At 34.2% G+C, this 12664-nt stretch overlaps 1 pseudogene; it reads left to right on the top strand.

The window, feature by feature from the left end:
- Positions 1–2355: 2355 nt before the first annotated feature.
- Positions 2356–12504, top strand: LOC115454333 (annotated as a pseudogene).
- Positions 12505–12664: the final 160 nt, after the last annotated feature.

Genomic DNA, 12664 nt, shown 5'->3' with positions numbered 1-12664 from the left:
AATAGTTCTTTCTAAAAATCAGTGTTCGATATTCAAACCATTATGCTGTCAAAAGGTTTATCAATAAAACAATTACAAAATAGAAAAGCTGAGGTTTTGTGTCGCGAGTTTCAAACATATTTTTGGTACATTATCGTATTCACGATAATAATATCATGATACATTATAATAAATACAAACAGGAAACGAATAACTGGTTTCGAAGCCCGTATAGTACAAAATATTGTGTAATACTTGGTAAAAAAATAATTTAGTTACATACGTAGAAAATCCACGAATTCTCTTGCAATAATGAAACTACCTTAAGATAATATAGTGAATTGTGTTTTTCTTAAGAATTCATTACAATAACGATCGGTATTCAGTAGGTTTTATAGGCGTGCCTTCACTGTTAGCATTCCACGTAAACATTAAGCTGTGTACACATTGGTGAAGCTTATAATAATATACCTTTGATATATAGCTATCAGCGAAACACTTTTGCTTACTCCTAGTGTGTATAAGAGTACTTCTATACTTAAAAGCAGGGATTATTTTGAGGGCAGACAATGCACTCAAAGGAAATTTAAAAAATATGAAAAAATTTGCCATTAAAAAGTATAGGGAAGGGGAGGGGGGTACAAAACGTTACAAACTTACGACTTTCTAGAATGAACGCGCCCCTATATAAATGACAAAAAATGGCCTGATTGTATTATAATATGAAATGTAATACACACACGAACAAGGCTATTTGTACATATCTATATATTTAGTCGTGCGCGTAGCTATCACTCAATCGATATTACACGTTATTGTAATGGGTTTAAAGGTGTGCACGGAACAGGTGTAACGGGTTGGTTATATGACAAAATGATCACATCGCCCGTTTGGTGGTTACAACCAGACCGTAGAATCACACAATACTGCGCTACGGTGCAGTGGTTGCATTTCCCTAAGGTTTCAATAAGCATGTTATAATACACGACGGGTTACATTACATCAACATGCGTTTGGATCTTACTTTACAACGTCAAAACAAAACCATAATTATGTATTCAATTGTATTTTAATATGAATTGTATTTTATCTACAGATTAGCTCAAGATATAAGCGGTCCCAGAGTGTCCGCAATGAAGACGCACCTTAGTGCTCGTAAAACCACGTGACCATGTGTTTACGATTGCGGATATATTTGAGTAGCCTGTACCGAACAGCACTAATCGACGATCTGAATTTTTTCTACTCGAATCAATTGAATTAAAATATTTGTCTAATCGACTTCTATAAATAAATTCTCAGATAGGCGCAGATTTTGAAGTATTATGGACGCTATTGCTCATTCAAATAAATAGAGAAATAATTTATTTCGTATCAAGTCTCAATTGCCAGCTCTAGCTTTATTGTGCAAATATCACCCGTCGACATCAACACAATGGATCCACTTCTGAAATAAAAGCATTATTTTCTAATTCAGCTTTTGATTTGCTTCTTAAGGAATGAATATAAGCTAGAAAAATATAAAAATAGCAATTGATTATCCAACCCTTCTGTTTTTGAGCAGTAATATTTCGAAATATAACTCAGTATCTTTATTTTTGCATAATGTAAATGTAGAGCTTAAATATTGTCAACTAATAATTTAGATTCATTAATCTAAATAATTAGTATAAAATACTTCCATACGAATTAATCCACTTTAAGTTAACTCAATTTAATTTTACAATCGAAAATTCAAATTATAAACACTATTCGCCTACAACACTACCAGTGTGACCATTTGTGGCAGATTTCTGCCATTTGGGCAGATTTGGCACCAAAATTTTAACTCTGGCAGACTAAGCTGAAGTTTCAAAAAAGTGGCAGATTTTGACAGATTTCAAGCTAATCTTTATTATTTTTGAATCTCTATCTTTATTATATATAAATTGAATCCTTATAATTTTCTGTTGCTTATTATTTACATTATTTTTTATTATGCATATATTTGGTAGGAAATTATTTACTGAGCTAGCAACTTTTGTCACGGGCATAGTACGGGGATTTCCTGTGCTATTATTTTAGCGTTTAATGTGTGCAGTTGTTTTTCCGTGTATGATGAAGAGAAAATACGAGCGTTCGTACCGACCAGAGTGACACATAAAAATATGTAGTGAATGGAGTAATTAAAAAAAAGTCAAATGTTTCAAGTTCAATAAAGGAATTCCTTTGAATACATAGTATTTAATTTATTTATACCCGTCTTCATGGATGCTATAATATGATGGCATATTTTAGATATATTCTGGAGTTGGGTTAGGCAGATTTTGGCAGATTTTTTGCCAGGGTCAGGCAGATTCGCGATTTTTGAGGTGGTCACCCTGAACACTACTTACTACATCATTCACTCTGACAGTTGACATTTACCGTCTCAAAATGTTTTCGTAAATATCTGAATATTTAAATAATTATAATTAAAAATAACTTGTCCACTACAGTGCTAGTGACAAGTTAGCAATATAACACATTTCGCAAAGTTTTTTTTATGTGTAAACGCAAATAACCTCAAACGTGGTGAACTTTGTTACATAAAGTTATTTCCTTGAATTAAAAATGGAAAGTGCATCGAATAATACGATACGCGTCGGGTCAAGGAAGAGCGAGGTACGTGTTAATTGATCTACCCCGGTACCTGTGTTTATAGATTAGTAAATACTCCTTTCCCACCTTTATTCTTATGGAGTTATCTCAAGGGTCTCCCTTTAAAGGGCATCGACTTATTCTATAATTACAATGTTTCAAATATTTCTATGGTCAGAACGAGACACTATAAACGAAAAATTTTAATTAAAGAATGTACATACTCAAAACTTTTTAATAAGTCAAACTTTTATAGAATAGACAATATTATTTTTTTTTTTGCACAATAAAACCTTGATTATTTGTAAGGCAGTTCCACATTGTGCCTAAGTTCCTACAACAGTAGGCCACATAAAACCTGCTTGATAGCTATGTAAATTTTATTCAGATATTACATTTGCGAATAATATGAAACAAACATTCTGCATAAATTATCTTGAATAAATTAAATCCTTTATTAAAATATTTTTTGTTGCATATTAATGAACTTCATTTTCAATATGAATGACGAGGAACATTATAGGATAGTATTTCAAATGATTATATGAGTGTTCTTTTATAAACAATTTCTTGCAATTTGAAAATTTTATGGGTTTTGTATATTCACATCTATTATTTATTTGTATAATTTGAAGAGGTCATAACTTTTTTTATTACTTGCGATGGGCGAGCTCATATCATCATTCAAAGCAATAAAAAAAAATAGCACCTATATGTTATGTTGGGTTCCCTTTTGGAAAATTTTACCTTTTACTACTGATACTTTAGCAATAAATATAAAAGTCTCGTAATAAAATCAATTCAATTGGAAACAAATTATTGGCATAATACTTAGAGAATATATAGCTTTTTATTTGTTTGTTTTATAATTGGTTCAATCATCTGTACTAACATACTTCACATTTTATTAGTAAAGTAGATAATATAATATCAGCCCTGTATTATACTGTCCCATTGTTGGGCACGGGCCTCCTCTACTACAGAGGGATTAGGCCTTAGTCCACCACGCTGGCCTAGTGTGGATTGGTAGACATCACACACCCTCGAAAACTTCTTATAGGGAATTTCTCAGGTATGCAGGTTTCCATGCGATATTTTCCTTCACCGTTAAAGCAAGCGATAATTCACAAAGAATACACATATAATTTTTTTAGAAAAGTCTGAGGTGTGTGCCCTTGGGATTTGAACCTGTGGACATTCATCTCGGCAGTCCATTCCACAACCAACTAGGCTATCGCTGCTTTTATTAAAGTAGATGGCAATAGATAAATTCAAATTTATGGATAATCATACACAATGCATGATTATAAAACAAAAAGCTATTGCATCATTTATTCATGTACTTTATCTGTGACATGCCCATTGATAATGTTTATAATAAACTAATCATTTTATTAGATTTATTACATATATTAATACTAGATTAAATAATTATTACTCATGTAAGAAACACAAGAAATTATTGCATTTATAAAAGGAACTGTTATGATTTCTTACATTAAAAAACTATGTCAATGTCTAAAATCTGCAAAATAGTTTTATTTCAAAGAAACTATTTACAACCGAAATTAATGTCTTGGTCCATATTTTTGGATTGATTTTGGAAACGGACCTATCATAATAAATTTTGATTGCAACCCTCACATACTACCTGTTTTATCGTTTTTGTTTTTAATAATTTTAATGTATTAAGATTTATTTTACTTTGACTTAAGTTAATTAAAACTTTCTTTTCAGCTGGCCCTCATACAAACGAATCATGTTATTGCCTGTTTGAAAAAAGGCAAATCCTGATAAAGAGTTTGACATTGGTAAGTTAAATGTATATTTATTATTCACTAAGAGGTTCTTGCAGCTTCGCCCCCGTAAAAAGCATTACCTGCTGTAAAAGTCGCTAGAAAACTATACGACGCCAGCGCCTTCCATTTTATACAACACACACACATCATCACGCATTTATCCCCGAAGGGATATACAACCAGGGCACCCACTTTTCGCCAAATGTATTCCGTCCCATGACGTTGTAGGGAGCGAGCCTATCGCCATATCGGGGACAAATTCCAGACTCCTGGCTGATACTGAGCAGAAAAACCCAAATAAAAAAAAACAAAACAGATTTTAAAAATACATTATTTCCCATGGGAGCAAATTACCAGAACAAAAAATTTGCCTGTGTGTTAATCCAGAATATGATTTACCCGTGTGCCAATTTCCTTCTAAATCCGTTCAGTTGTTTCTGCATTTACTTCTAATAAACATACTGACGTCAATTTTTTTTAACATCCTTTCGCGCTTAAATATTATTAAAATAAAAAGTAAAGAAGTAAAATTTACTCTCTTTATTGTATTTAATATTACAGTATCTCCAGCTTCTTTATCCGTTTTTACGTGAAGCCACTCCTCTAATCTCAACCCTCAATTTCCTCTAGAGCGTAACGAAATCACGTCACGATACCTCCATATAAAGTGTTGCTCAACCTGGAATTCGAATCAAAAATTTTGCGCTCCACAATAGCACCACCAAAGCATTGATACGGTGATATGAAAGTAATAGATAAAAATCGGATAAGATAATTTCTTATCAAAGGATTTAGGCTATGTCAGTGCAGGTATCATTGGTCTGATTCATTAGGTAGATGCCACCGCAATGTCTATAAGTGCCGCCAAGCAAAATTACGCACTGCTGCGATATGGTGAAGCTGACTGCCTCGGTGGCGTAATTGTACTGCATGCGCGGTACGGCACCGCTCTGAGATCCTGGGTTCGAATCCCGGGTCAGGCAAAGTGATATTTCGGTCTTTCTGCACTGTATCTGGCCGGAGTTTGGAATTTGTGCCCGATATGGCGATATGCTCGCCCTCTATCACATCATGGGACGAAAAGTGGATGCCCTAGTTGCGCCTCTGCATACCCTTTCCATGATAAATGCGTGATGTTTGTGCGATATGTTGAAGGGTATTGTAGACAGTGTAAATACTGAGCTTTGGTGGGTTATGAAGGTTTACGTTTGTCTCACGATGACGAGTTTAACGACACGTAGTGCTTTGTAGTCCCGAGTTCGTGTTATGTTTGGTTTTTGGACGATCGTGACGGTTACTATCAGGGGAACCGAACACTCGTCTCGTCGTTCAGTTGTATAAAAAAACATATCGAGGCTTGAAAGGCAATCATATCTAAGCAACAAATATACCGAAAATGTTTTTTTTTTTTTTGGATACGCCATATTTTTCTGCCCCCGTTCGGTCTATAGGTTTTGTAGCTCTAGTACGGTTTTAATATCCTTAAACTTTTTTTTATAATGTAATACATTCAATTGTTATGGATTTTCTTATTGAAACCAAATTCGCTGTACTCAAAAGTTTTCTGAGTGTCGCTTATATATGTTAACTTTAACCAACGTCAAAAGAAACTGTTACTTAATTCGTCTTCCTTTTTTAAAGTCAGTTCAACGCCTTATTTTTGTTTATTATTTCCAGTAACCATGACAACTTTAGGTGACAGGGTTTTAGATCAGCCCTTACCAAAGATAGGAGAGAAGTCCCTCTTCACCAAAGACCTTGAAGATGCTCTAATGAGTAACAGGGTTGACTTCGTAGTGCACTCTCTAAAGGACATGCCCACTACGTTACCTGATGGTCTCGCTATTGGCGCTGTTTTTGAAAGGTAATGTAAAGGATCACTTACCGTTAAGTTGATAGTATGACTGCCTTCGAAACCAAAAAAAAAACTAATAAAGCCGTGTATCAAGTAGTATAAAATCGACTTATTGACAATCTAATAGAGATGATAGATAATTCTAGATGAACCAGTAATGAACAATTTTAAAAAACATCTCGATTTTGGAGATGTACTGCCAGCTTAAAGGACAACAAAAATTAGAATGTACTTACAAAAAAAAAATAATAATACACAAAATATATTTTTTTCACATACTATAGTAATCGTAGTGTGTCATGTATTATTGCCTTTATTGATTACAGAGAGGATCCAAGAGATGCATTAATTCTTAAGGAGGAATTCAAAGGTCACTCGTTATCAAGTTTACCCGAAGGTTCTGTTATAGGTAAGTATCTATAATTTATATTATTAAGTTTCTAGAGGTTTTTATTTAATTTTACAACTCTCTTGAGTGTACGTTTGTAAGTTTTACTTACGTAAGTTACCTAAGAAAAACCTACGAATGTAAACTACCTAAGATGATTACAGCAAAATATTTTTTTTTGCACTTTCTCCGCAAAACCAAAAAAAGGTACACCGAAACCAGCAAAATTTTGATTATGGTCTATAAGAAAAAAGGTTGGGAACCTCAGATGTAAACGATTGATCCGAAGAAGATGGGTTAGTTTATTAATCTTGTGTAAGCTTAAGGCGATACCTTATTTCCTTAGAAACTGTGTCAGGTTGCGAATAAAAGAAAAGATAATTAAACCGTGTATTATTTCAGTTGTGTTTACAAATGAAATATATGGTAACGACACGTCATACATTAATAACATAGTATCGATATAATAAAACGTAAAATTTAACCAATGCTAGATTTTACTTGTTTCTGCTCGCGTGCTATTCCTTTCCTAATAGTCTCACGGGGAAAATAAAATCAAAATCTATGAAAGCTTCAATATATGTAGGGGCAAATGCTTGACGGACATAAAGGTTTTTCATTGTTTATCTTTACAAATGGCTCATTATAAGATGTCATAAGCGACTAAGTCAACGCAGTTAACCAGGGTTCACTCGCCCTCGTTCGTTAGCATTAGTTCGCCTTGGTTTGTTTGCATTCCTCGCGTTTCTGTATTAGCTTTCGCTCACCTTCGTTGGCTTGATTTCTACTCGACAGGACGGACTGAAGGCTGGAAAACGTAAATAATTCTCCGCAGGTACGTCATCGCTCCGTCGCACGGCACAGCTGCGCGGGTCCTACCCTCAACTGAGTGTTGTGGACGTGCGCGGGAACCTCAACACGCGCCTGCGCAAGCTCGACGATCCTGAGGGACAGTACGCCGCGCTCATACTCGCGCACGCTGGGATAGAGAGGATGGGCTGGGGGGATAGAGTATCTGAGGTGAGCTTTTCTGGAGTGGGATAACACACCCAAATTTCGCAAGATATGTTAGGTTATGTTTCCCACGTAATCGAGGCGAGGTTATTGCCATTTATAAGACAATATCAGACTTCAGATTGATACTGAGTAACATAACAATTAACTACAAACGTTACATATTTTTTTTTAGATATTGTAATATGTAACCTTGGCGGTATTTTAGGGCCAAATTACGTTGCATTTACCATTACAGCGTACATGAAGATATTGCTCCCTATTCATAATAATTCCCGTTTCAGGTGTTGCCATGCGCCAAAATGTTGTACGCTGTGGGACAAGGAGCGCTAGCGGTGGAGTGCAGGTCGGACAACGACGCCATATTGAAAATATTGGCGCCATTCAACCATCCGGAGACGTATTGCAGGATATTGGCTGAGAGGAGCTTCTTAAAGACTTTAGGTGAGAAATATTTTTTTCTTTTTATTGCTTTGAATGACGAGACGAGTTTGCTGTTCGCGTGATGATAAGCGGTGGGACCGCACATACACAGTAGAAACACCATCCAACACGTTGAATTACATAGTATTTGGTATTCCAAAGTGCTTGCTATCGTGAGACAATGTTAGCAAGAGGTAAAGAAAGGTAATGACAAATTGACCCTGTGTAAAGTATATAGAACCTCATTTTAAAATCATTTTCTCCAGGCGGTGGTTGCAGCGCTCCAGTGGGAACATCAACAAAGATGAAACAACACGACTCAGCGCACAAACTGTCCATCACAGGCGCTGTGTGGAGCATGGACGGCGCCACGAAACTAACCCACACCATGGACCAAACATTTGCACAAATCAAAAAGTGTCAAAAGCACAAACTGAGTCCAACAGACGAGACTGAGTGTAAAAAAATAAAAATCGACACCAACAATGGATCAAACGAGAATCCAATCGAAGTACTTAATAATAGGATAACGGAGAAGGCTGGTAATCTGAATTGTGAGGATGTTTTTGATGTTAGGGTTTTCTGTGGACTTACAGCGAATCCAAACATTCCTATAGAGGTGATTATAAAATGTGATAACCTTGGCAGGGATCTGGCTAATGCGTTAATAGATAAAGGCGCTTTGGAGGTGATGAAAGTGACGCAGGATTTTATTAGGAGTTCGGTGATCAAAAAGTCTTAGTTGGCAACATCGGTTTGTGCCTTAGATTTTTTGGGTTAGAAATATTATTTCGGATTGTAATAGGCACAGGTCTATGATATAATGTTCCGAATTTTTCCATATTCAATTTAAAATCAGATTTTATTATAATGAAGGAAAGAAAAATAATTTTAAAATAACACTTTTTAAAGAAATCTCTTGTTCTGATGTTTAAAACAAAATTCTAAAATATTAATAATTTAGTTACCACAATTTAAAAGTTTAAAAAATACTTATCACTTATTAAACAACGAAAGACTATTCTTATAAAAAAGACATGTTATAAATAAGAATAGTAAGGAAGAAAAAAATATTTTTCTTTAATAGAGATATTTTTTATAAATTACTGGAATATGTTTAGCATGAAATACGTAGTATCGCTCGCTTTTGGAGTCTTTTACTCCTAAGATGGTGAGATAGATAAATTCATTCATTCGGTCTGTTCATTCAATCTTACTGATCATAATCGCTAAACTGGCCTGCTGAACAATCCGAAACGTTTATTCAATCTAAGTATTTGATAATTTAGAAATACGATACAAAATAATATTGTTTTTCTTATCTGACCTACCTTTAAGGTGCAAAGAGAATCTGCATAAAATAATTGTGTAAGACGCGTAAAAAGTGTACAAAATGGTCTAATTTTTGTTTTCTCCATTCTATCTACAATAGACCTGTATATTATAAAACTTTAAATTTACCGTAGGTAATCTAATACATAACGAAACTCAATTCAGAATCGTTTCAACCATTTTGTGATAAATCTATGCTCTACAAATAGCCAAAAATGGGTTCCCAAAACATGAAAATTGCAAGTTCTAACATATCTAAGCGACAATTAGTAAATTTTTGAGTAGTGTGCTTTAAAGTTTTGATTTTAATATGGAAATTCATAACAATTAAACTTTTTATGTTATAAAGATATAGTCTAATGTTATTTAAATTGTCCTAGACCTACAAAACCTAGATCAAATGACGCAGAAAAATATGGCGATTCAAAATTTTTATATAATTCATTTTCTGTTTGTTTGTCGCTTACATATGAAGCTTTCAAGCGTCGAATTATACTTGTTAGAAAAATGTTATATTCCGTAGGTCAGGTAAGGAAAAACAAAATATATATAAGGTGGATGTGGTGCTCATATTATTTCGTCTGTAATTTATTAGAAGCCAATGCCGTATGAAATATTCTTTTTTTATTGTTTGTTTATTAAATTTTATATGACAAAGTTATACAGCATGATTTATAAAAACATTGAAGCTAAAATTGATTTTATTTGTAGCATTAAAGATTTATCTAGAAAATGGTAATAGAAAAATATTTTTGCATAATTGGTAGCTTTTTGTTGTGTTACATTAAGCGGAGTGACAAGCAAATCTAGATTATAATAAAATCTAAACAGATCTTAAAACCATAGCTTGAGAATCAGTCAATGACGCCCCCTGTATAACTCGTGTTTATTGATACGAAATTAAATTGTATTTACGTTTAATTAATTTACGTTGTGAATGTCCTTTAGAAAACGTATAATATCCAGACACATTTCAATTTACATTGTGGAAATGTCCCCAGAAGCAATATAATTAAATAACAGAACTTTATTCGGTAATAAATGGAAGCTAAGTGTGAAATATTAGGCGGTGCCCTAAGTGATTTATAGTGGTAGCTACTGTGGGAGCAGTAGTTACACATTCGACTCCAGTGCACGCTTGACTGCCTGGACTTTAGCGGAGTACCCAGTAGCTTAACTTATGCGGGGTCTAAAAACCCGATTGCAGAAGAGGGTAATTTCTCTGTGACCCTTGTAAGCTCGAGGTCGGGGGCAATGGCCCTAAAACCACCACTGACAATACAGATAGAGGCACGGGTCGTGAGCATACTCGTAATACGGTATTTGAATTATTTTTATTTATAACTTTTATAAAATATGTACGTGGTATAAATTCTAAAACAGAAGAAATCTGGTGAAGAATCCACAAGATATGAGCCATTGATATTAGGTGGTGGGGGTGAGTGTAAAAATAAAGGGACGAAATACTTACAATGGGCGTTACAATGCGTGCGAAAGAAAAATGGAGCGATATCCCCACTCCACGCCCACTCCTGCACGTATATTTGAAATTGAAATTATTGTCTGATTTCTTATCGAATTGTAATGCTGTTTTCACAGAAAGATTCCTTTTTTTACTAAGTGCTGTTATATATTAAAAATTTACAAAATCAATCAGTCAAATACCCTATTGGTCGGTTTGACGCCCAACGTGTCCATGTTTTGCTTGATTGGTTCCTCAGTCGACGCACGTTGTTCATTGGCCTACTATCTCACCCCACCTTTGTTTGTGCTCAAGACTTGCGTCGTTTACTGTATCTGTATAATAAAGGGTCCTTTATATGTGTCTTGGATTTTATACAATAGTTTTACATGTAATAACCATTACAAATAGTTTTAATATTCAAGTCTCTCGAACTATGACCTAGTGGCTAAGACTGAATAATGTAAGTGGCGATTTGTAAGGCTCTCTTGTTATAGGGAGTGGGAATCGTGTAGGCATGTCTTTGTCCAGTAAAAAATCATCTTCCGTTAGTAGAATAATTATGATTGTTTCTATTTCTTTTCTTGCATCCTTTTTCTCCTTGACATTACGATATAAACCAATCTGCTTTCAATAAAATACTTATGAATCTCCATGTTAAGATGGTAATGTTTTTTTTTTATATAAATACTGCTATGATGCTTCATTGACAACCGATTTTAATAACGAAAATTAAGCAACCAGAGTAAAGTATGACGATTACTTAATATTATCATTAGATTGGTTTGTTTTCGGAACCGATATGGAAATATTGATGGAAGTCCTTTATTCTTAGTCGTCATCGGATTTAAAGGTACCTAAGATAACTTGTCTATCCACGTTTTTCAATTATTTTATACTTATTCTCAGGCCTTTTTTGCCACTTCTTTTTTAGGGGCATGCTTATTCTCAAAAGTTGTTAGTCCATAATTTTTTGTACCCCCGTCGTCCTATAATTGCCCCTTTTGTGCTCCCAAAAAAGAGGCCTGATTATTCTATGTATGATCACTGCACTTTGTTACTGATTGCAATCCCTAAAAATCTGGACAAATACATGTGCTATAGTTGATATTGAAATTGCCATAATTAAATTGTAATAAAAAATTGGGTGCGATGTTTGTTTACTTAAGCCCGATAGTTAAACGAACCTAAACGCTATCTTTGGATCCAATATAAACTATTCAAATTAACCGTCATTTTCAATAAAAATCCCAGTCGTTTTTTAATCCATCACGGAAGTTGACCAATTAGAATATCTAAGGTTTTTTAACATGTCTACAAATGACTTATTTTGATTGGTTTATTCCCGGGATCGGATCAAAGATTGAGATTGAGATTGTTTATTGAAAATGATCGAAGTTATAAAATGTCAAATTTTATTCTAATTTGTAAATTTTCGCGATCGATCCGAAGATAGCTGTTATCGTTTATTGTAATCGGCCGTTAATTCGTCAAACGTTCCTTTATGCAACTGTCAGATTATAATTGGTTATATTTGTAGCGGCGCGGGATGTTTTTCTGTTATATATTTACAATTTGTATTTATGACAATGTTTGTTGACTTATTGTTTATGAATAAAATGGGTTGATTGGGTTTTATTGTTTTATTATTTTTACTAGATTTTGAATCCCGTTTCAGGCAATGATATTTGGGTTTTTCTGCTCAGTATCAGCCCGGAGTCTAGAATTTGGGTCCGATATGGCGATAAGCTCGCCCTCTATCACATCATGGGACGGAACACATTTGGCGAATA

This window comes from Manduca sexta, chromosome 2, assembly GCF_014839805.1.
Source record: "Manduca sexta isolate Smith_Timp_Sample1 chromosome 2, JHU_Msex_v1.0, whole genome shotgun sequence".
In the NCBI taxonomy this organism is placed as follows: Eukaryota; Metazoa; Arthropoda; class Insecta; order Lepidoptera; family Sphingidae; genus Manduca; species Manduca sexta.
The sequence above is the reverse complement of the archived record's forward strand: the minus strand, read 5'-3'. Positions and strand labels throughout refer to the sequence as shown.